Below are 24,828 nucleotides of genomic sequence, written 5' to 3' on the forward strand. Positions count from 1 at the left end.
AAATTGGAAGGTCTCAGTCTTTCCATCCAAGATGTTCATGACCTGCTCATGTTTGTTTTTGAAGCTGATGATGGAATAGACAGTGAAGATTTGCTTAGAAATATCTGCGGGAGTGAAAAGGAATTTGTGATTTTCTTTGCATTCCAGGAATTTAATGGGGCCTGGACCATCAAAGTTTTAAATGGTATGGGTGAGCAGATCAGTAGCTGCTGAAACGTACTGGTGAGTTGAACTGTTGTGATTTTTAAATTGCAGGTTTGGTACATTGGGAGAGAAGCTTTTCCGGATGTGAATACAGAAATAAATTGAAATGGTGCCCAGGGACTGGGAAGATGGACCTCCATCAAAGCAACCATCTTCCTTTATGCAAGATATGACATCACACCATTGGCGGCCGGTCACTCGCTTGACTTTTGGAATTTAATTCCTTGATCAAAGCTGTGATGAGGTCTGGTGATAGGTGGTCTGAGACAAACACCATCTGGCATCAGTAAGCAGAATATTGGAAAGTAAGTGTCCTTTATTAAGTTTTCAATGACACCTTCCATTGCTGTACTAAATTTAAAGAATAAACTGATTGAACAGCATTTAGTAAGATTATAATTGTCCTGCCATTTTAAGGATTGGACATACTTGTGATTTTTTTCACATTGTTGTGTAGATACCAGTAGTACAACGATAATGTAATGTCATGGCTAGAAGAATAGATAGTTTTGCAGTGCAAATATTTAGTACCACATCTGCAATGTTGTCTGATCCTATTGCCTTTGCTGTATTCAATGCTCTCAGGTGTTTTTTGATATCCCGTGGAGTGAATCTAATTTGCCACACTGGCTTCTCTCCTGGCAGGGATCTAAAAAGGAAGCTTACAAAGATTATCCACTATTTTGGTGAAATTATTTGCAGAAGTTTTTACCTTTTTATTCACACGCTGGACTCATTAGTATTGTAGAGGGCATAGATTTTGACCCTCTTTGTGCATGTGGAATCATGTCTCATAAATTTAATAGAGTTTTATAAGGAGGAAACAAAGAGGATTGATGAGGGCAAGGTGGTAGGTGTTTTCTATGGAGTCATTAGGAAGGTAGTCGTGGGTTATTGTTCAAATTGGAGGCCAGTGACCAGTGGTATGTCACAGGAAGTAGTGAAAGATCGCCTGTAGTTTGTCATATAGAGAGAATGGAATACTTTATTGTCACATGTGACAAGACGCAGTGAAATGCTTTGCTTGCATACCCCATATGCAAATAGCTGTTATCTATGTCGCTGACCTAAGTTACAAGGTACGCCAGCTCCACCTTCTCTCCCCCTCTCCCCCTCTCAACCCCCTCCCCCCTAGCAGTTCCCCCAGGCTAGGTCCTCTATTGTCCATTGTTCTCCCCCTCCCTCATGGCAATCCCCCCATGCCGGGTCCTTATTGTTCTTCCCCTTCCCACACCGCCCACTTCAGACCCCCATGCTCTCATCACTATATTAATGATTTGGATGAAAATGTAGTTAACACGATGAGTAAGTTTGCAGATAATATGAACATTGGTGGTATAGTGGACAGTGGTCAACTTAAAAAGAGGGTAAAGGAATGAAAGATGGAATTTAACTCAAATAAAATGCAGAGTAATGCATTTGGGGAGATTAAACCAGGGCAGGATATACACAGTAAATGCCAAGACCCTGGGGAATATTGCAAAACAGAGAGGTGTACAAGTGCAAAGTTCCCCAAAAATGACAACAAAGGAAGACAGGGTGACGAAGAAGGCCTACGGCATGCTTGCCCTCATCGGTTATGGCATTGAGTACTGGAATTGTCATGTTACAGTTGTACGAAATGTTGGTTACATCGAACTTGGAATTTTGTGAGTAGTTCTAGAGAGGGTGTAGAAAAATATTTACAAAGATATTGCCAGAGTTGGAGGGCTTGAGTTATAGGGAAAAAAACTGATGAATGGGAACTGTTTTCCTTTGAGCAAAGAAAACCAAGTGGTGACCGTATACAGGTTTCTAAAATGATGATGGTATTAGAGTAGGGTACCATGGATTAGACAGGGTAATAGTCATGATGCTCAGATAGGGGATTTTGAAACTACAGAGCACTGGTTTGAGATGAGAGGTGAAATATTTAAAGTGGATATGAGGAAAGTGGTAGAGGGGTTTATAATTACAACATCTATCTAACTAAAAGTTTTTTCTTGACCACTTCCTGTCTGCGCTGTATATTGATTTTAGAAAAAATGCTACCCTATATCGCTATGATTTTCAGCCATCTTACTCACAGTCCTCCTCCGCTGAGGCAGCCGTGAGGAGTTTTCCGATCGATGAAAAATAAATAAATTATGATTGTTTAAAAAATCTTGAAATCAGCTGATTGGTCCTCTCGCCTGTCAATCACCATGATGAAGGTAACGCACCTTCCGGGGGGGGGGGGGCAGGACTATAAAACCCTGGATGCCTGGACGTGAATCAGTCATGCTGGAAGATAGCAAGGGAGAGGCCTCAACTGTCATTCTAAGCTGTGAATCAACTGAACTGTGAGTCTGCAATGTACTTGCAATAAATGATGTGTTAGCCCTTAATGACAATGCAATGAGTTGTTCGGCCTGCCCTGCCTGTGCTTGAAACTGCAATGCAAAATTGGAAATTAAATGAGAAGGCAATGAGTTGTTTAGACTGCCCTGCCGGTGCTTTAAACTGCAATGCAAAATTGGAAATGAAGTGACAATGCAATTAGCCTGCACTCTGCTTGAAATGCTATGAAATTGAACATGGTGTCCTGCACACTGCTTGAAATGCTATGAAATGGAATTTGGTGGCCTGCACTCTGCTTTAAATGCTATGAAATTGAATTTGGTGGCCTGCACTCTGCTTGAAATGCTATGAAATTAAATTTGGTGATGCGCACTCTGCTTGAAATGCTATGAAATTGAATTTGGTGACCTGCACTCTGCTTGAAATGCTATGAAATTGAATTTGGTGGCCTGCACTCTACTTTAAATGCTATGAAATTGAATTTGGTGACCTGCACTCTGCTTGAAATGCTATGAAATTGAATTTGGTGTCCTGCACTCTGCCTGAAATGCTATGAAATTGAATTTGGTGACCTGCACTCTGCTTGAAATGCTATGAAATTGAATTTGGTGCCCTGCACTCTGCTTGAAATGCTATGAAATTGAATTTAGTGACACGCACTCTGCTTGAAATGCCATAAAATTGAATTGGGTGGCCTGCACTCTACTTTAAATGCTATGAAATTGAATTTGGTGGCTTGCACTCTGCTTGAAATGCTATGAAATTGAATTTGGTGCCCTGCACTCTGCTTGAAATGCTATGAAATTGAATTTGGTGGTCTGCACTCTGCTTGAAATGCTGTGAAATTGAATTTGGTGGCCCACACTCTGCTTGAAATGCTGTGAAATTGAATTTGGTGGCCTGCACTCTGCTTGAAATGCTATGAAATTAAATCCAGCCGTGAGTCAATCAACTGCCAGCCCAACAGCCATGTTAGTCAACTACCGACCCACCAGCGATGAGTGAGTGAGTGAACTGCCAGCCCACCAGCCGTGAGTCAGTGAGTGAATTGCCAGCTCACCTTTGGCCTATCTGAAAGCACTCATTTTGGCCCACAAGGACCCTATTATCTCAGAAACTAGCCCCTTTTGCCGAAAATGCCGTATTAGGCCAGGAGGAGCATTTTGGCCCAAAAGGTCCGTGCCAGGTCAGGAAAAGTCCAAAAAGTGCCTTTCACTGCGATTTCACTAAGATTTTTTGTTATAGTCCCTTTGGCCCATCAGGCAAGTACTAGCCCAGGAGGAGTCCCTTCAGCCCATCTGTAAGTATTCCCCCTGTAAGTATTAAACCTCACCCCAGTATTTTTTCTCCCTCCTTCATTGGCTCCCTGTGAGATCCAGATCAGGATAGACTTTCCTCCTTCATTGCTATGCTCTATAGAAAAAGATGAAGATTTTCTAAAATTGATTCTCCACCCTTTCCCCCTTCTCTCTCACAGTCCCTCACCTGTTTTGGGCAGAATTTCTGGCAGTTTCTGAGCTGCCAGCCCACCAGCCCTGAGTGACGGATCAGCCAGCCCACCAGCCCTGAGTAACTGTGCTGCCAGCCCACCAGCCCACCAGCCCTGAGTGACTGAGCTGCCAGCCCACCTGCCCTGAGTGACTGAGCTGCCAGCCCACCTGCCCTGAGTGACTGAGCTGCCAGCCCACCAGCCCTGAGTGACTGAGCTGCCAGCCCACCAGCCCCGAGTAACTGAGCTGCCTTCCTACGAGGCCTGAGTGACTGAGCCGCCAGCCCACCAGGCCTGAGTGACTGAGCTGCCAGCCCAAGAATCCATTCGGCCCACAATATTCATACTAGCTCTCTGTAAGCCAGTCACTTCGTCTCACAACACCCATATTAGCGCTCCGGAAAGCCCCCCACTGGCCACCAATATTGGAATTGGTGGAGTGGTGGAATATTGCGTTGGGAGACCAGCCCTCCTGTGTGAACATGGGACCCAATGGGTCCCACTTATTCGAGTACAAAATAAAGAGATACATGGGTAGGAAAGGTTATAGGGATAAGGTTAATCATAGCCAAATGTGGTTAGTTATGACATGCAACCTGTTGGCATATATGAACTGAACTGGTGGAGCTGTTTTCAAACGGTATACTTCTATAAATACATTAACCTATATACCTCTCCTTCCTATTAGCTATATAATGTCCACCATCATTCATGCCTACACATGGTTAAATTGTCGATCATTGATATTTCTTATTGATGTGCTATGGCGTAGCTTGTGTATTACATGCCATATTTGTTTTTTTGCATGCATTCGATGCATCTTCATCAGGTTAGCCCCTCACGTTTTTAAAAACCTAAAGATATTCACTTCTCACTGAATCAGTTTTAATCCTTTGGCTTGTTTATAACAGTAGATCGAGGCATATGCTGGGCCAAGAGTTTGTATATTGTATATATCTACTGTTTGATGACTGGACTTTGTTTCCTTAGGATGATGTTGCGATCAACCTTATGAACTGCATAGATGGCATGAACTGCATAGATAGATCAGTAAGGTTAAGAACAGGCCAACATTTAAGCAGCATCTGTGGAAAGTGAAACAGAATTAATGTTTCAGGTTCAGGACCTTTCCTGATGAACAAATAAGTTTTCAGTTACTGCGAGGGTGAGGTGGGTGTCGGATGTATTGAATAAAATACATATGTCTGATAAACTGAGACTGAATGGGTTAATGTGGTAGCTGGAAGCAGAGTATCGTTTTCTGTCTATGTCATATGTTGCTAATATCAGTGTTATGGCATATGCCCAGCAGACCGCACTCTCTCCATTACTATATGGTCATGCAGCTCTCATTCAAGCTGAGCTTGCTGATTTGCAAATCCAGATTTCAGTTTTAATGGTTCATGAAAACAATGTTAAAATAGTGTAAAACAGCAGTCTACTCCATTCTCCAATAGATTAGTGACACTGCTGAGCTGCAGCCCAGAGATATCACAGTGCGATATCTTTTAAACCTATGGTTCCTCGAGCAATCCACGACTTCAAGCAGTGTGGCAGTTTTGAGACAGATAGGCGCATACTTATTAGGAGCAGGAGTAGGACGCTTGTACCTGTCAAATCCGCTCAACTATTCAATAGATCTTTGCTAATTTAATTACAACCCAAACTCCACATTCCCACTTCTCCTTGATAATTTATCATCTTCTTCACCTGAACCTTAATCTACCCCGGCCTTAGCTACATTCAGAAGACTGCTCCCTACAACTCTTGAGGGAGAGACTGATTTGGATTTCCCAAAAATCTAATAAAATCAAATATAGTGAGATTCATAACTTTATATATAAGGCATGCCAGGTAATTGACAGCCCATCAAATATAACTTGGAGAGACTAGATGACCAGACAAAATGTGTAGGAAAGAACTGCAGATGCTGGTTTACACTGAAGATGGACACAAAATGCTGGAGTAACTCAGTGGAACCAGCAGCATCTCTGGATAGAAGGAATTGGTGGAATGTGACCCTTCTTCAGACAGAGCCAGGGGAGAGGGAGACACAGAGATAATGACTTCCTTCTGTCTATCTTCAATCCTTAGGTACGCTGATGATACCACTGTTATCAGTAAGTTCAAAAACAATGTACAGGAAAGAGACTGAACTTTGTGCCATGGTGTCCACTGTGCCATGGTGTTTTGTTCTTGACTGGCTGAACCTGCAGAAAGTGATCAATGCAGCTTAGTGTCACTTCCTTCCATCATCGATCCATCTTCATGGTGCATTGCATCTGGAAGTCTGAATGTACCGTCAAGGATGCCTGCCTCTCGTCATTCTCTTTTCTCACTTCTAACTTCTGAGAAGAGATACAGGAAGTTAAAAGCCTGTAGGTATCATAGTGCCTGCTGATCCCTCTGTTGACCACTGAGGGTGGCATAGAATGAGTTGTCTTTTGTTTAATTATGTTTTCACCCGTGAGCCATTATCATTTGTGTTATTATTTGAGTCTCCGATCTAAATGCTGATGTTTGTCTCTGTCTTTGCTCAGTTTTGGATTTTCTCATGCTTAGCCTTGTACTCTTGTAGTTCAGAATTCTAGTAAAAGCCTTTGTGAGTTTAACTTGCTCCTGGCTCCTGTGTCTTATCTGTCCTTGGGTCCACTCATCTCTCGGTAATGTTACAGGAGGTCCAATCTTAAGGACAGCTTCTTCCCCATTGCTTTCAGACTCCTGAGCCCTTTACCTCTTTTACACCCACTGCCACATACTCCAATCTTAATTCTACCTCATTCAATATTGCATCTTTTTAAATAAAAATTCAGATTGCGTTAAAACCTTAGTATCGTTGTGCTGTTTCGTATTAATTACTTTATTTATTGGTGTATCTGCCATTACCCTATACCGTTTACTGTTTACTCTGTGAATTCATGCAAACAAGGAATTTCATTGAATACAAGTGTATATGACTATAAACTATTCAGTCTGAAGAAGGGTCTCGACCCGAAACGTCATCCATTCCTTCTCTCCAGAGACGCTGCCTGTCCCGCTGAGTTACTCCAGCATTTTGTGTCCATCTGACTATGAACTAACCTGAATTTGCTGAAATGTCAGTGACTCCTGTAATATTAGATCATCCTAAAAATCTACTCTATCATAAGGTACACTTAGCAATGTAAGTGTCTTTTGAACTATCATTCTGTCAATATACACACATTTAAGTTGATTAAATCCCCTTGGCCAAAGATGGTCTGGGACAAATTGCTGGTGATATTTATTCCTAAGAAAATTAAGTTTTCAACCATCTCTACTTTGGTGCCCGTAATGTATGTCTCCAGAGGCTGGTTATGGAACACACATGTGTATACTGCTTCGCTTCCTGATGTCAATCATAATCTCCTTTGACTTGCTGACATTGAAGGTAGAGTTTGTTGTCTTGGCACGAGGTTGCAATGCTCTTAATCTCATTTCTGTACTTTCTGTATTTGGCTGCATAATCATAAATGTACAAATAATATAGAATGGGGGCTGAAAACACATCCTTGTGTGACACCAGCATTGAGGGTTATTGTAGAGGATGATTTGTCACCTTTCCTCACTAATTGTTGTCTTTTGGTCAGAAAGTCGAGGATCCAGTTGCAGAGGGGAGTGCTGACTCAAACTCCACGAGTTTGCATGAGATGCTGCCTGTCCCGCTGGTTAGGATAATGGTATTAAAAGCAGAGCCCCGTTCAAGTAGTCCATGAACAGGAGTCTGACCTAGGTGTCCTTCTTATCCAGTTAATCCAGGGATGAGTGCAGGATGAGGGAGATGGCATCAGCCATGGACCTGTTGTGGTGGTAGGTGAACTGCAGTGGATTAAGATTACTTGGTAGGTGGATTAATGTGTTCCATAACCAGCATCTCAATGCACTTTATGATGGTGGATGTCAAGGCAACTGGGCAGTAGTCATTAAGACATGATATCTTGCTTTTCTTAGTACTTAGAAATACATGATAAAAGAAGGCAAAGTCAGCATGGTTTTGTGAAGGGGAGATCTTGCCTGACAAATCTATTGGAATTCTTTGGGGAAGTAAGTTGCAGAAGAGAGAAAGGAGAGTCCGTGGATGTTGTTTATTTGGATTTTCAGATGGCCTTTGATAAGGTGCCGCACGTGAGGCCACTAAACAAGATGAGAACCCGTAGTATTAGAGGGAAGTTACTAGCATAGATAGAAGCTTGACTGAATGTCAGAAGGCAAAGAGTGGGCATGAAGTGGCTTTCTCCGTTTGGCTGCCAGTGACTGGTGGTGTTCCACAGTGACCGTGGTTGGATCTGCTGCTGTTCACGTTGTATATTAATGATTTGGATGATGGAATTGATGGCTTTGTGTCCAAGTTTGCAGATGATATGAAGACAGGTGGAGGGGCAGGTCGTGGAGAGGAAGCAGGCAGTCTGCAGAAGAACAGACAGGTTGGCAGAGCGGGCAAAAAAGTGGCAGATAGAATAAAGCGCAGCAAATTGGGTGGTCATGCACTTTAATAGTAGGAAGAAAGGCATAAACTATATTCTCAATGGGGAGAGGATTCAGTAATTAGAGATGCAAAGGGACTTGGGAGTGCTGCTGCAGGATTACCAAAAGGTTAATTTGATGGTCAGACTGCATTTGATATGATATGAACAGTTATGGGGCCCATACTGTATCTGTGAAGTTATGTCCTGGCATTGGAGAAGGTCCAGAGGAGATTTACGAAAATTATCCCAGAAATGATTGGGTTAATGTATGATGAGCATTTAATGGCTCTGGGCCTATCCTCGCTGGTGTTTAAAAGGATGAGGGGGATCTCATTGAAAGTTACCGAATAATGAAAGGCCTGGATGGAGTGGATGTGGAGAGGATGTTTCCACTAGTGGGAGAGTCTAGAACCAGAAGGAACAGCTTCAGAATAAAAGGATGTGCCATTTGAAAGGAGATAAGGAGGAATTTCTTTAGCCAGAGGATTGTGAACCTCTGGAATTCATTGCCACAGATGGCTGTGGAGTCCAACTCATTGGACATTTTTTAAAGTGGAGATTGACAGGTTCTAGATTAGTAAGAGTGTCAAAAGTTATAAGGGAAAAGGCAGGGAAATGGGGTTGAGAGGCAAAGATAGATAGGCCATGAATGAATGACAGAGTAGACATGATTGGCCAAATGGCCTAATTCTGCTCCTATATGACATGATCTGCAAAATCTGGTTTCCCTCAAACTTGCGCTGAAACAAATGTAATAAACCTTTTATAATAGCTTAAAAATGTAATAATAGCTTTTTCATGCATGGCTATTGTAGATTAACCCAACCTCAATCTGGTCGAACAGATTAAAAGCAACAACTATGAAGGTCATGAGTAAATTTAAGGGCATGTAGATTTGCTTTGGTGATGGCTGAATTCAATCAGCAATCAGCTGCGGTTACACTGGGACACAAAGTGCTTGAGTAACTCAGCAGGTCAGACAGCACCGCTAGAGAAATTGGATAGGTGACGTTTCGGGACGGGACCCTTCTTCAGACTCAATTTACATTGATTAAGAGCAAATGACTAAGGACCTTTCTTAAAGCAAACTTCAGACAGCAGAGAAAAACTCCTAACAAAGGAGAGAGTGTTGGATTTACTTTGGATTGTAAACCTTCAACAGAGGAAAATCGTTTAGTGCTGAAAACACCTCATAAATTGGGGAGTGAATCTTAAATTTATTTCTTTGGTGCCAACTCGCATCTTCATCAAGCAAACATTGTCAAGCCTGAGCTTTTGTTCTTTGACAAGCTGGGTACTTGCAACCTTCATTGTGCTACAGAAAAAGAATAATAATGTTATAAAATAAAAGGCTCCCTGGAGAACACAATCACAAGAACTGCTGGCTGAGGTTTATAATGATTGAATTAAATGGGTTGAAAAAAACATTTGCAAGCCTACCAAATGACTTAATTCACTCTAACCAGCGTGAATTCCAGGATTAATTGCCTTGTCAGTGTTAGGTGGATTAGCATGGAGAATTTCCTCCAAATGAGCAACAGAGAAAACACTGTGGACTGATTGAGGAACATGAACATAGCTGTATACCTGATTTTGCTGCCATATTCCCTTGAGCTAAGGATATTATAATCCATATGCTGCCATAACTTTTAGGTTTGCATGACTTTTGTCATCTCAGCTGAAATAAATACTGATCCTGCCAGCTGACAATGGTAGTGAACCACATAAGCAATCAGACAAAATATAATGACAATAACATGTTATGTACTGCACAGCTTGTGAAGAAAACACATACGTTGTACTTCACACGATGCCTTAGGGCTTCTTTCAAACAATGAATTAAAAAAACTAGAACATTTGTTTCACCTCCAAAAATACTGTAATTGCAGCAATATAACTGCCTCTGTACTGCATTAATAACAATTTCCATTACATAATACAGTCTGCAAACCTATTTGATTAATAAGATTCTAGCTCAGAGATAAGATTGTTGCCACCTGAGAAAATATACCTTTGTTCAGGGACTTTACTTTTAATCGGATTTCTATTGTACATTAATTTGACAATTGTACTTATGTAAAGTATATCTGATCTGTTTGGATAACAGGTACAAAGCTTTCACTGTACCTCAGTTAAAATGATAATAATAATAAATCAAAATCTAAACGTAAACCTAATTGCACCTCTTCAAATCTTTCAGACTACTGACTCATGTTATGGGATCATTCATATTCAAAGCATTTTTTAAATTGCAGAGTGAACTTTATAAAATCGTGGCATAATTGCAGACAAGGCAAACTAAGTTATGGAAAGTTAATATTTACTTTTAATAATTATGATAATTTGTAGAGATCAGATGACATGTTTGTTTCTGTGAGGTTTAAAATACATGTACGAGTTTTTATATTGCTGAAGCATTTAAAATAATCTATCTTTAACTACTTTACCTGAGTTACTAAAGATTATTTTTTCAATATCTGCCCATTTGTGGAATGCAGTTCATAGAAACATAGAAACATAGAAATTAGGTGCAGGAGTAGGCCATTCGGCCCTTCAAGCCTGCACCGCCATTCAATATGATCATGGCTGATCGTCCAACTCAGTATCCCGTACCTGCCTTCTCTCCATACCCTCTGATCCCTTTAGCCACAAGGGCCACATCTAACTCCCTCTTAAATATAGCCAATGAACTGGCCTCAACTACCCTCCGTGGCAGAGAGTTCCAGAGATTCACCACTCTCTGTGTGAAAAAAGTTTTTCTCATCTCGGTTTTAAAGGATTTCCCCCTTATCCTTAAGCTGTGACCCCTTGTCCTGGACTTCCCCAACATCGGGAACAATCTTCCTGCATCTAGCCTGTCCAACCACTTAAGAATTTTGTAAGTTTCTATAAGATCCTCTCTCAATCTCCTAAATTCTAGAGAGTATAAACCAAGTCTATCCAGTCTTCCTTCATAAGACAGTCCTGACATCCCAGGAATCAGTCTGGTGAATGTTCTCTGCACTCCCTCTATGGCAAGAATGTTCTTCCTCAGATTAGGAGACCAAAACTGTACGCAATACTCCAGGTGTGGTCTCACCAAGACCTGTACAATTGCAGTAGAACCTCCCTGCTCCTATACTCAAATCCTTTTGCTATGAATGTTAACTTACCATTCGCTTTCTTCACTGCCTGCTGCATCTGCATACCTACTTTCAATGACTGGTGTACCATGACACCCAGGTCTCGTTGCATCTCCCCTTTTCCTAATCGGCCACCATTCAGGTATTAGTCTACTTTCCTGTTTTTGCCACCAAAGTGGATAACCTCACATTTATCCACATTATACTGCATCTGCCATGCATTTGCCCACTCACCCAGCCTATCCAAGTCATCTTGCAGCCTCCTAGCATCCTCCTCACAGCTAACACTGCCCCCCAGCTTCGTGTCATCCGCTAACTTGGAGATGTTGCATTCAATTTCCTCGTCCAAATCATCAATATATATTGTAAATAGTTGGGGTCACAGCACTGAGCCTTGCGGTACTCCACTAGTCACTGCCTGCCATTCTGAAAAGGACCCGTTTACTCCTACTCTTTGCTTCCTGTCTGCCAGCCAGTTCTCTATCCACATCAATACTGAACCCCCAATACCGGGTGCTTTAAGTTTGTATACTAATCTCTTATGTGGGACCTTGTCGAAAGCCTTCTGGAAGTCTAGATACACCACATCCACTGGTTCTCCCCTATCCACGCTACTAGTTACATCCTCGAAAAATTCTATAAGATTCGTCAGACATGATTTACCTTTCATAAATCCATGCTGACTTTGTCCAATGATTTCACCACTTTCCAAATGTGCTGCTATCCCATCTTTAATAACTGACTCTAGCAGTTTCCCCACTACCGATGTTAGACTAACTGGTCTGTAATTCCCCGTTTTCTCTCTCCCTCCCTTCTTAAAAAGTGGGGTTACGTTTGCTACCCGCCAATCCTCAGGAACTACTCCAGAATCTAAAGAGTTTTGAAAGATTATTACTAATGCATCCACTATTTCTGGAGCTACTTCCTTAAGTACTCTGGGATGCAGCCTATCTGGCCCTGGGGATTTATCGGCTTTTAATCCATTCGATTTACCCAACACCACTTCCCGACTAACCTGGATTTCACTCAATTCCTCCAACTCCTTTGACCCGCGGTCCCCTGCTATTTCCGGCAGATTATTTATGTCTTCCTTAGTGAAGACGGAACCAAAGTTGTTATTCAATTGGTCCGCCATATCCTTGTTCCCCATGATCAACTCACCTGTTTCTGACTGCAAGGGACCTACATTTGTTTTAACTAATCTCTTTCTTTTCATATATCTATAAAAACTTTTGCAGTCAGTTTTTATGTTCCCTGCCAGTTTTCTTTCATAATCTATTTTTCCTTTCCTAATTAAGCCCTTTGTCCTCCTCTGCTGGTCTCTGAATTTCTCCCAGTCCTCTGGTATGCTGTTTTTTCTGGCTAATTTGTACGCATCATCCTTCGCTTTGGTACTATCCCTGATTTCCCTTGTTATCCACGGATGCACTACCTTCCCTGATTTATTATTTTGCCAAACTGGGATGAACAATTTTTGTAGTTCATCCATGCAGTCTTTAAATGTCTTCCATTGCATATCCACCGTCAACCCTTTTAGAATTAATTGCCAGTCAATCTTGGCCAATTCACATCTCATACCCTCAAAGTTACCTTTCTTTAAGTTCAGAACCATTGTTTCTGAATTAACAATGTCACTCTCCATCCTAATGAAGAACTCAACCATATTATGGTCACTCTTGCCCAAGGGGGCACATACAACAAGACTGCTAACTAACCCTTCCTCATTACTCAATACCCAGTCTAAAATAGCCTGCTCTCTCGTTGGTTCCTCTACATGTTGATTTAGATAACTATCCCGCATACATTCCAAGAAATCCTCTTCCTCAGCACCCCTGCCAATTTGATTCACCCAATCTATATGTTGATTGAAGTCACCCATTATAACTGTTTTGCCTTTGTCGCACGCATTTCTAATTTCCTGTTTGATACCATCTCCAACTTCACTACTACTGTTAGATGGCCTGTACACAACACCCACCAGCGTTTTCAGCCCATTAGTGTTTCGCAGCTCTACCCATACCGATTCCACATCCTCCAAACTAATGTCCTTCCTTTCCATTGCATTAATCTCCTCTCTAACCAGCAACGCTACCCCACCTCCTTTTCCTTTCTCTCTATCCCTCCTGAATATTGAATATCCCTGGATGTTCAGCTCCAGCCTTGGTCACCCTGGAGCCATGTCTCCGTGATCCCAACTATATCATAATCATTAATGGCTATCTGCACGTTCAACTCATCCACCTTATTACGAATACTCCTTGCATTGAGACACAAAGCCTTCAGGCTTGTTTTTACAACGCTCTTACCCCTTATACAATTATGTTGAAAAGTGGCCCTTTTTGATTTTTGCCCTGGTTTTGTCTGCCTGCCACTTTTACTAATCACCTTGCTACCTATTGCTTCTACCCTTGCTGTAGAATGTAATCCTTACTACTGATGCATCTGTAAGGATTACATTTTTTGACTTCTCAAGCGCCTTCAACACAATTCAGCCCCGACTGCTAGGGGAGAAGATGGAGAAGATGAAAGTGGATCCATCACTGGTACTGTGGTGTTTGGATTACCTTTCCCTCAGACCACAGTACGTGCGCCTACAGAACAGTGTCTCGGGCACCATCTTGAGCAGCACAGGGGCTCCACAAGGAACTGTGCTGGCTCCGTTCCTGTTTACCATCTACACAGCGGTTCTCCAATATAACACCAACAGCTGCTTTTTGCAGTAGTTTTCGGATGACACAGCTGTTGTCGGCCTCATTAAAGCGGGCAATGAGGAGGAGTATAGAGACATAATAAGTAACTTTGTGGAGTGGAGTGCACACAATAACCTCCATCTTAACACCAAAAAAACCAAGGAGATAGTTGTGGACTTCAGGAGGGGGAGGAGGAGGACTCAAGCAACACCAATCACCATTAAGGGCACTGAGGTGGAGGTGGTCGCTAACCACAGGTACCTTGGTGTGCAGCTTGACAGTGAGCTGAACTGGAAGTGTCATATGGAGGCGGTGTACAGGAAGGGACAAAGCCGACTGTATTTTTTAAGGAGGCTGAGGTCATTTAACATCTGCCAACCCCTACTGTGCAGTGTCTACCATTCAGTGGTGGCCAGTGCTCTGTTTTTTGCTGTGGCCTGTTGGGGAGATGGGGCCCGCATAGCGGACAAAAACAGACTGGACAAGCTAATCAGGAAGGCCGGCTCAATGGTCGGGGCTGAGCAACGAACGGTCCAGCAGGTGGCAGAGGCCAGAACTCTGAACAAACTGGGTTCAATAATGACCAACCCCACTCACCCACTCCATGCCCTGAAGGTGATCAAGAGCAGCACCTTCACTCAGAGGCTGATTGCACCAATGTGCAAAACTGAGAGACATAGGAAGTCCTGTTTACCAGCTGCTATAAGGTTACATAATGCGCATAAATAACTGCACTTTTTTTTAAAATTAATTGTATTTTAACTTGTATTTTAACTTGTATTTTAACTTGTTAAGTATGGAAGCCATTTGACGAAATGTGTGGTGTTATGTCTGTCTTGAAGCTGTCGTGGCACTGTAATTTCCTGTAAAGGATTATTAAAGGTATAATCACAATCACAATCACAATCACAATTACCCTCATTTTACACCCCCCTGCCTCTCTGCTCTTGTACCCATCCCCCTGCCACATTATTTTAAATCCTCCCCGACAGCACTAGCAAACACTCCCCCAAGGACATTGGTTCCATTCCTTCATTGTTCCAATCCAGGGATGTGACTGACTTTGCTATGCTGTGTAAAGGGAGTTTGAAGTCCGAGATTAGGCGGAAAAGACAACAGACCTGAGGAGTGACCAGAGAATCAGAAATAGCAGAGACAGAAGTTCAAGGCCCCAAGAATAGTCAATATGAAGGCCAGTCACATTGAAAATGAGAGCTGGTCAGATGATGCAGTCAACTGCTGTGGAGAGTTGATAAAGTATTAGTTTAGATGGGAACTTATTCATTAGGTAATTGGAACTGATTCACACCATTGATCGCCATGTTTATCCTAACATGCTTTTTGACATTAACGTGCTATGTACTGCACAGCTTGAGAAGGGAATGGACAGGCATTTAAATTTGTGATAATTGCCTGCTTCCCCTTTGAAACCCAGTAACACTTTACAAGTAAGATGGAGAGTGATTGGATTTGGGAAAGATTCATGATCATGACCCATGATGTTACTTGAATCCTAGATTGTGTGAATCTGAAGTCATAGAGAGTGGCCAGTCTACAACATTATTAATTTAGCCACAGGGGGACTCTGATAAACCAGCAGCCCCTTAAATGGCCATTCATCTGCGAGCATTGTGTAAAATTGATGTTATCCTAGTCTACCTATATTTACAGCAGACTGGTAATAAATTACAATTGAATATGCAAATGTTTGAGCCAGAGACTTAATTAGTGAGAAGTGACCAGAATTCCTAATTCTGTGGGCATCTACCTAAGGCTGAGACGTCACAGTAATCCTAATATGATGGTTGTTTGCATTAAACCCACTCTCTCCACATACTAAGGGGCAAATCATCACTAATCCATTGAGGCACAACATCCACTATCACTTCTTAACTGCCAAATCTTCATGGCTAAAAAATCTTAAGTTTAAGATAAAGTCCCACAGACCATTTTCATCAGCCATAACACCACCTTTGACCAAACACTACATTTACACTCCACCTTCCCCAATCTTGACCAAATAGGAACTCAGCCCGAGCCATATTTTTGACCATCTCTTGTTTCTGATTCAAGATTCAAGAGAGTTTATTGTCATGTGTCCCAGATAAGAAAATGAAATTCTTGCTTTGCTTCAGCACAACAGAATATAGTAGGCATAAATAAATACAGAGCAGAACAGATCAGTGTGACTATATACCAATGAATATATATACACACACATAAATAAACAGATAAAGTGCAATGGGATATTAATGATCAGAGTTTTGTTTGAGTTGTGTTTAATGGCTGTGGGGAAGCAGCTATTCCTGAACCTGGATGTTGCAGATTTCAGGCTCCTGTACCTTCTACCTGAATGCAGCGGGGAGAAGAGTGAGTGGCCAGGGTGGTGCAGGGTCTTTGATTAAGCTGGCAGCCTTTTTGAGGCAGCGACTGACTGCGATAGATCCCCTCGATGGTCGTGAGATCAGAGCCGATGATGGACTGGGCAGTGTTTACCACTTTTTGCAGCCTTTTCCGCTCCTGGGTGCTCAAGTTGCTGAACCAAGCCACGATGCAACCAGTCAGCATGCTCTCTACTGTGCACCTGTAGAAGTTTGAGAGAGTCCTCCTTGTCATACCGACTCTCCGTAATCTTCTCAGGAAGTAGAGGCGCTGATGTGCTTTCTTTCTAATTGCATCCGTGTTATCGGACCAGGAGAGATCTTCAGAGATATGCACATTCTTTTAACAATTGTTAATATTTTGCTAAGCCACAGTTATATACATTTTAAGGAGGTGGGGCAGCATTTCATTGGAGTTATTCAGTTATGACGGTGTTAAACTTTATATGTGAAAAAACATAGTTATAGTGGAATGATATTACAGATAACAAATTATATATTCCATGACTACCCATCACCTCCCCATCTCACATCATTGTCCTAATAATGTTTGCTGAAATAGCCTGACATAACCGCATTAATGTTACGGCTGAAATGCCAATCTGTAAACAAGTCGATAGTTAAAATGCACAACTGGAGTTTGATTGAAGTAGCTCTCTGTTAATTTGCATATTTAACCATTACAAGAGTGAACACAAAGGAGATATGACTATTTGGCATTTCCAAACACTTTGGGGGGAAATCCTGACAATTTGGATAACGTTTTTTTTTAATATCTTGTACAATTTGTTATTTTTTTGAAGAAGTAAAAACCACAAAGGGTCAGAGAAGAAATTAGTTGCTTAATGACAACAGATACACATTACATTCTGCTCACTGAGTGTACATTCACATAGTTCTTAGTTCTCTTGTGGAATGCTGAAATATTAGGTTTTCATCAAGTTCCAGATATGAGACCCACAAACTGCCATGACTGTACAACCACCCAGCCCGAGAGGAATTAATTATTGTCTTCCTGCAAATATGGCAAAAAATTAATGCTTTAAGATTATCATTGTTTATTAATTAGTTAACTGCCAACTCACATAAAAATTTAAAGATTGGATTTCAGTGATTAGAGCATTTTATTCAGTCAACTTAAGCATTTTTTGCTCATTGCTATTTTTCTGTATTTTACCTGAAAGAACAATTTGAGGAAGAGACACTTCAATTATCGGGACTAGTGCATCCCACTCAGTTACAGTACATCAGGTGTCGGATTGTCTTTGCTCAATGGCTTACATGTTCTGTAAACCTCATTTCCAGCAGACCTGGCTCGAAGCACCAAATGGCCTCCTCCTGCACCTATTTTCTAGGTTTCTATTACTTTCTTGAAGAGCTATGAGCTGTAATTCATCAGGTCACATTGTATAGACCTGAGAACCTTCCTGCAGAAGAACAGATGGTCTAGGTAACCGGAAAGCCAAGATATGTCTGTGAAAGTGAAAATCACAGCCGTCCTGAACTTTCTTGTTGCCTCAGGCTCTTTCCATGTTGCTACAAGGGATATCATCTACATTCTCCAGCCTTTTCTACATAGGTATAATAATCATGCCAACAATCCTCACTCAATCTGCCATATCCAGTTTATTAACTTCATAATGACTGTCAACAGGAAGAGACAGATAACTCTGGGATTTGCATCAATGTCTGGTCACACCGACTGAATGCAAGTAAGTACTCAAAAAGTAGGGGATGATCCACATGCTCCCATCAATCAAAAGGGCTAAGCATTTAAATAATACTGGACTAAGTGGGACCTGTTGGGTCCCAGCTTCACACGGGAGGGCTGGTCCTCCAATGCAATATTCCACCTCTGCAACAATTCCAATATGGCTGGCCAGTGGGGGGTGGGGGGTGGGTGGGGGGGGGGGGGGGCTCTGGAGCGCTAGCATGTGCGTTGTGGGTCAAAGCGACTGGTTTCCAGAGGGCTAGTATGGACATTGTGGGCCGAATGGATTCTTGGGCTGGCAGCTCCGTCACTCAGGCCGGGCACCTCAGTCACTCTGACCGGGCACCTCAGTCACTCTGACCGGGCACCTCAGTCACTCTGGCCAGGCAGCTCAGTCACTCTGGCCGGGCAGCTCACTCAGGCTGTTGTGCGCTGAAGGGACTGGTTTCCAGAGGGCTAGTATGGACATTGTGGACTGAATGGATTTTTGGACTTGCAGTCATGGCTGGTGGGCTGGCAGTTCACTAAGTCATGGGTGGTGGGCTGGCACTTCAGTCACTTACAGTTGGTGGACTGGCATTTCACTTACTCATGGCTGGTGGGCTGGCAGCCCAGTCACTCACGGCTGGTGGTGGCAATTCACTCAGTCACCCCTCCTCTCTTCACCACCCACTCTGCTCCATGCAATTCCCTTCCCCCACACGCATTCAGTCCATCTCCCCCCAACCTCCCTCCCCATGCACTCTTAACGGTTCTCCGACAGCGCAACCATTCCTGCCTATTAGGTTACTATTGTGATGAAGAGCACGCAGGCATGGCAAGTGGAAAAAGGATTTATTAAAGTTTAAAATGTGAATGACTTAAAATATAACGACAATTTAAATGTTAAAGATGAGATTTATAAGTTCTTTTTTGTTGTGTCTCTTGCTGTGTTCTGGTGCTCACTGCCTCTTGATAACACTTTGCTTTTGATATAAAAAAAGAAAATTTTAATATAGAGAGATTAAGCGGTCAAATTTTAACAAATAAAATCTGAGAATTTACCTCAAAAGTCATCATGGAGTGCAGGCCACGTCCAACCTCACAGCACACCAAGCAGAGTGCAGGCAGCAAGTCCAACCTAGCAGCACTCCAAGCAGTGTGCAGGCTGCAAGTCTGACCTCACACCAAGCCAATTTCACAGCATTTCAAGCAGAGTGCACACACATACTCACACAGACACACACACCCAAAGACACTCACACACATGCAGACAGACACACACACACTCACACACACAAAGACACACCCACACAGAAATACACACAAACACAAAGACACACATACACATTCACAAACACGTACACACACTCACACAGACACACACACACTCACACAGATACTCAGACACTCACGCAGACACACACTCACAGACACACATACAGACACACAGACAGACACTCATACACGGAGACACAGTCAAACACTCACACACATACACAGACACACATACACACACACACACTCAAACACAGACACTCCCCACAGACAATTACACAGACACAGACACTCACACATACGCACATACAGACAGACGAACGCACACACATATTTTAGAAGCAATAGAGACCCTTTTTGCAAGCATTTTAGAACCAGTAGAGACACTTTCTGCAACCATTTTAGAACCAATAGCGACACTTTTTGCACCCATTTTAGAACCAATAGAGACACTTTTTGCAAGCATTTTAGAACCAATAGCCACTTTTTGCAAGCATTTTAGAACCAATAAACACTTTTTGCAAGCATTTTAGAACATACAGACACTTTTTGCAAGTATTTTAGAACCAATAGAGATGCTTTTTGCAAGCATTTTAGAACCAATAGACACTTTTTGCAACCATTTTAGAACCAATAGAGACACTTTTTGCAACTATTTTAGAATCAATAGACACTTTTTGCAACCATTTTAGAGCCAATAGAGACGCGTTTTGCAAGCATTTTAGAACCAATAGACACTTTTTGCAACCATTTTAGAACCAATAGAGACACTTTTTGCACCCAATTTAGAACCAATAGAAACACTTTTTGCAACCATTTTCGAACCAATGGACACTTTTTGCAAACATTTTGAACCAATAGACAGATTTTGCAACCATTTTAGAACCAATAGACACTTTTTGCAACCATTTTAGAACCAATAGACACTTTTTGCAAGCATTTTAGAACCAATAGAGGCACCTTTTGCAAGCATTTTAGAACCAATAGAGGCACTTTTTGCAAGCATTTTAGAACCAATAGACACTTTTTGCAACCATTTTAGAACCAATAGAGACACTTTTTGCACCCAATTTAGAACCAATAGAAACACTTTTTGCAACCATTTTCGAACCAATAGACACTTTTTGCAAGCATTTTAGAACCAATAGAGACACCTTTTGCAAGCATTTTAAAACCAATACACTTTTTGCAAGCATTTTGAACCAATAGACAGATTTTGCAACCATTTTAGAACCAATAGACACTTTTTGCAACCATTTTAGAACCAATAGACACTTTTTGCAAGCATTTTAGAACCAATAGAGGCACTTTTGCAAGCATTTTAGAACCAATAGAGGCACTTTTGCAAGCATTTTAGAACCAATAGAGGCACTTTTTGCAAGCATTTTATAACCAATAGAGGCACTTTTTGCAAGCATTTTAGAACCGATAGAGACACTTTGCAAACATTTTAGAACCAATAGAGGCTCTTTTTGCAATCATTTTAGAACCAATAGAGGCACTTTTTGCAAGCATTTTAGAACCAATAGAGACACTTTTTGCAAGCATTTTAGAACCAATAGACACTTTTTGCAAGCCTTTTAGAATCAATAGACACTTTCTGCAGGCCTTTTAGAACTAATAGACACTTTTTGCAACCATTGTAGAACCAAAAAATACACTTTTTGCAACCATTTTAGAAACAATAGACACTTTTTGCAACCATTTTAGAACCACATTAAGGGCACTCACAGTTGAGTAGACATGTGTTCAGTGTTATTCACAGCTCAGAGAGACGTGACCCTCTGTCTTCCTCCATCTTGCAGAGACTGAGTGAGGCACACTACTTTCGGGTTTTATAGTCCCTCCCCCTCCCACCAGCAGGGGCAGCAGAGAGAATGGCAAATGTTTTTAAAACATTAATATCTCTCTGATTTTTCATCAATGGGAAAAATCCTCTGGTCCCGGAAGGTGGAGTGGGGCTCTGAGCGAGGTGGCCAAAAATGTCAGCCGTAGGTGGCAGCGTTCTCTTGGAAATCACACCACAGTGAGCCAAAAGCGGTCAAGATCAGACTTTTAGTAATATAAATGTTCAAGCTTGGCTGGTCTCCACAGGCCATGCTCCCCTTACAGTTGCTTTGCACCATTTTATTTTATGGTAAGCAGTGAGTCATTTATTACTGAAAGAAAACTCCGTATTCAGTATTAACTTTAATGTCATTTCACTGAGTACTTACATACACAGAAGAAACGAAAAATTGTTTCTCAATCAGTTCCTGTCAAATTAAGCAGTTAATAAAAGCAGAATAAATACATACAACTTTAAAACTAACATATCTAAAATAGACCTAAAAATTGAAATAAAAACAGACATTCAGACCGAACAGTGGCTTTGCCTTGACAGGCTGTCAATGTATGGGCGAGGTTAGATGTATGCGTATGATGTATGGGGAGGGGACACAGACCGCTAACGTTTTATTGCCTGTAGGAAGAAGCTGTGTAGCATCCTGCTGGTTCTGCAGCTGATGCTCCTGTACCTCTTCCCAGATGGCAGAATGGAGAAGATGTGGTGTGATGGGTGATAAGGGTCCTTAATAATGGAAATGGCTCTGCGGATGCTGCGCTTCTGATAGATCTCCAACAGGAAAGGGAGTGGAGCACCAATGATCCTACTGGCTCTCTTCACTATCCTGTTAAGTTGTCTTTGTTCATAAGCCTTGCAGCTCCCAAACCAGGAAGTGATGCCATAGATCAGTATACTCTCGATGGTGCCCCTGTAGAAGGTCGTTAGGTGAACAGTAGGGAGACCTGCTTTTCTTAGTCTCCGGAGGGGGTGGAGCCGCTGCTGTGCTATTTTGATGACTGCTGTAGTGTTGGTCGTTGAGGTCAGGTCGTCCGCCAGGTAAAGTCCCAAGAACTTCACACTGCTGACCCTCTCCACAGCAGCACCATCAATATGCAGCGGTGTGTGATGGTGTTTTCCAGCCCTCCTGAAATCGATCACCATCTCCTTTGTCTTTTCCACGTTGAGGGTGAGATTGTGAGATCTGCACCACTCTGTAAGCAGCTCCACCTCCATCTTGTATGCCGACTCATTGTTGTCACTGATGAGACCCATCACTGTTGTGTCATCAGCGAACTTATTGATATAATTATTGCTGAGTCTTTCAGTACAGTCATGAGTAAGCAGATTGAACAGCAGGAGGCTTAGGACACAGCCTTGGGGTGAGCCAGTGCTCACTGCGATGGTTCCTGATGTCCGGCTGCCCACCCTGACTGTCTGCTGCCATTGTCAGCTCTGTCATAGCATCCTTCACGTCCAAGCTCGGTGGTACATAAACGGCTGTTATGAAGACTGCCGTCAGCTCCCTCGGTAAGTAGAAGGGTCGGCATTTCAGTCATTAGCTCTACGTGGGGTGAGCAGTAAGTGGAAACCACCACGGCATCCCGACACCACGACCTGTTGACGTACACAGCCAGGCCGCCTCCCCTTGACTTACCGGCCAACGAAGCTACTCTGTCAGCTCTGTGCAGCATTAGCCCCTCCAGCTGGATCGCAGCGTCAGTGATGTTCTGGTTCAGCCAGGTCTCCGTGAGAACGTAGACACAGCAGTTCCTCACGCTATGTTGAGAAACTCTCGTGGGAGCGGACATTTGCCAACATGAATGTAGGCACTACTGGTTTGTGTGGATTAGCGATTAGCCAAGCGTAGACTCCTCCGCGCTTCCCCCACTTCCGCATCCTGTTACACCGCTTACGATGATTCCTCACCAGTGTTGCTCCAGGTGCAGCCGCGACTTTCCTTGGGCCTATACGGCGCAGAAGTCCAAGCTCGCCCAATACGCTCAGTAAGTGTTTGTCGTAACAAGAAACTTTGTTGTGAGTGTAATAAATACAAAGCATAAGATACCGAATCTTGTAAGTGTATACCACCAGACTCAGGAACAGCTCCTTCTCCTCTGTTATCTGGCTTCTGAACAATCCTTCCATAGGTTAAGGTACAGTCTGGTTCACCTCTACCGCTTTTCAAACTTTTTCTATGAAACGGATGCACTAAAAGCTAAGAAGTATATTTTACTTTGCTTAATCTACTGTATTGTGTTTGACATTGTTGTGTTTATGTATAGAATTTCTGATCTGTTTTGGATCAGCAAACTAATCTTTTCACTGTACCACGACACTTTTGACAATGATAAACCTGAACCTAAACTAATAATAGTGACTCAAAATAAGTACTTTATGCTTTGTATCCAGGTACAGACAGTGATAATTCTAACTCTGACAATATATCCATTGGCGTTGGCAACATATCGGATGGCAATGGTGGAGAACCAGAATTATCACATTACTTTCATCTCCAGCTGCATCACCAGGACGGCTTCTGAGTAGCTTGGCATCCATTCTCTGCCCATTTTTCAACAGATTGTTCTTCCAGCAGCCTTCCAGTGAAATAAACCACTCAGGATTAAAAATACCCTTAAAGAAAGGCAATTTTACTTTACATTTTTTTTCTGGCTGATTGATTAAAAACTACGCAAAATTGATCCTTCTTTTTTCTTGGTGAGATTATAATGATATCTGAGGGTATAACTACCTTCATTTAATTTGATTTTGGCATACCAGTAGGTATGTTTGAAAATCCTTCTTTCACTCCTTCCATGTTCAAATATACAACCTGACCGAGGAAGTTTTGAATGCTAATCAAAATATAATGATAATTTCATGTTTTTCTACTCTTGTCATATTCCTGATAAAAGAAGATGGATTAAATTGTGGTTCTCCTCGGTCTTCTCAGGCAAACACAGAAGGTTATATTTTGCATCTCCGTGAGGTTCATGCGGTAGGAAATCAACCAATGAGGTTAGGTGACCTCACAGGAATTTTTGTCCATAAAATTAATGGGCAGCAAGGTACCCATTTTATACTAATTAACAACTACTTAATGAAATTGCAGAATGCACATCATTGAAACATTTGATTGCTGACAATACAATTTCATTAACAGATCATTAATTATGTAGACAAATAGCCATTGCACCATTTTTTCTGAAGGCGAAAGATCACTGCCTCATGTAGTTGCCTTACATTGATGATATATTATTTTAATCATAGAAATTGTCAACTAAATGATCTATTCAAGAAATTCCTACATGATATACAAACAGCATGCACATGCAGTGTTAACCATTGA

At 42.0% G+C, this 24,828-nt stretch overlaps 1 long non-coding RNA gene across 1 annotated transcript; it reads left to right on the forward strand.

The window, feature by feature from the left end:
* The first annotated feature begins 262 nt into the window (after positions 1–262).
* On the forward strand, positions 263–24,178 carry LOC116974000. The gene is made up of 2 exons (XR_004412242.1): positions 263–509; positions 23,892–24,178. It is a non-coding gene; the product is annotated as an uncharacterized LOC116974000 (long non-coding RNA).
* The last annotated feature ends 650 nt before the right edge of the window (positions 24,179–24,828 follow it).

The sequence above is a fragment of the Amblyraja radiata genome, chromosome 6, assembly GCF_010909765.2.
Source record: "Amblyraja radiata isolate CabotCenter1 chromosome 6, sAmbRad1.1.pri, whole genome shotgun sequence".
Classification (NCBI taxonomy): domain Eukaryota; kingdom Metazoa; phylum Chordata; class Chondrichthyes; order Rajiformes; family Rajidae; genus Amblyraja; species Amblyraja radiata.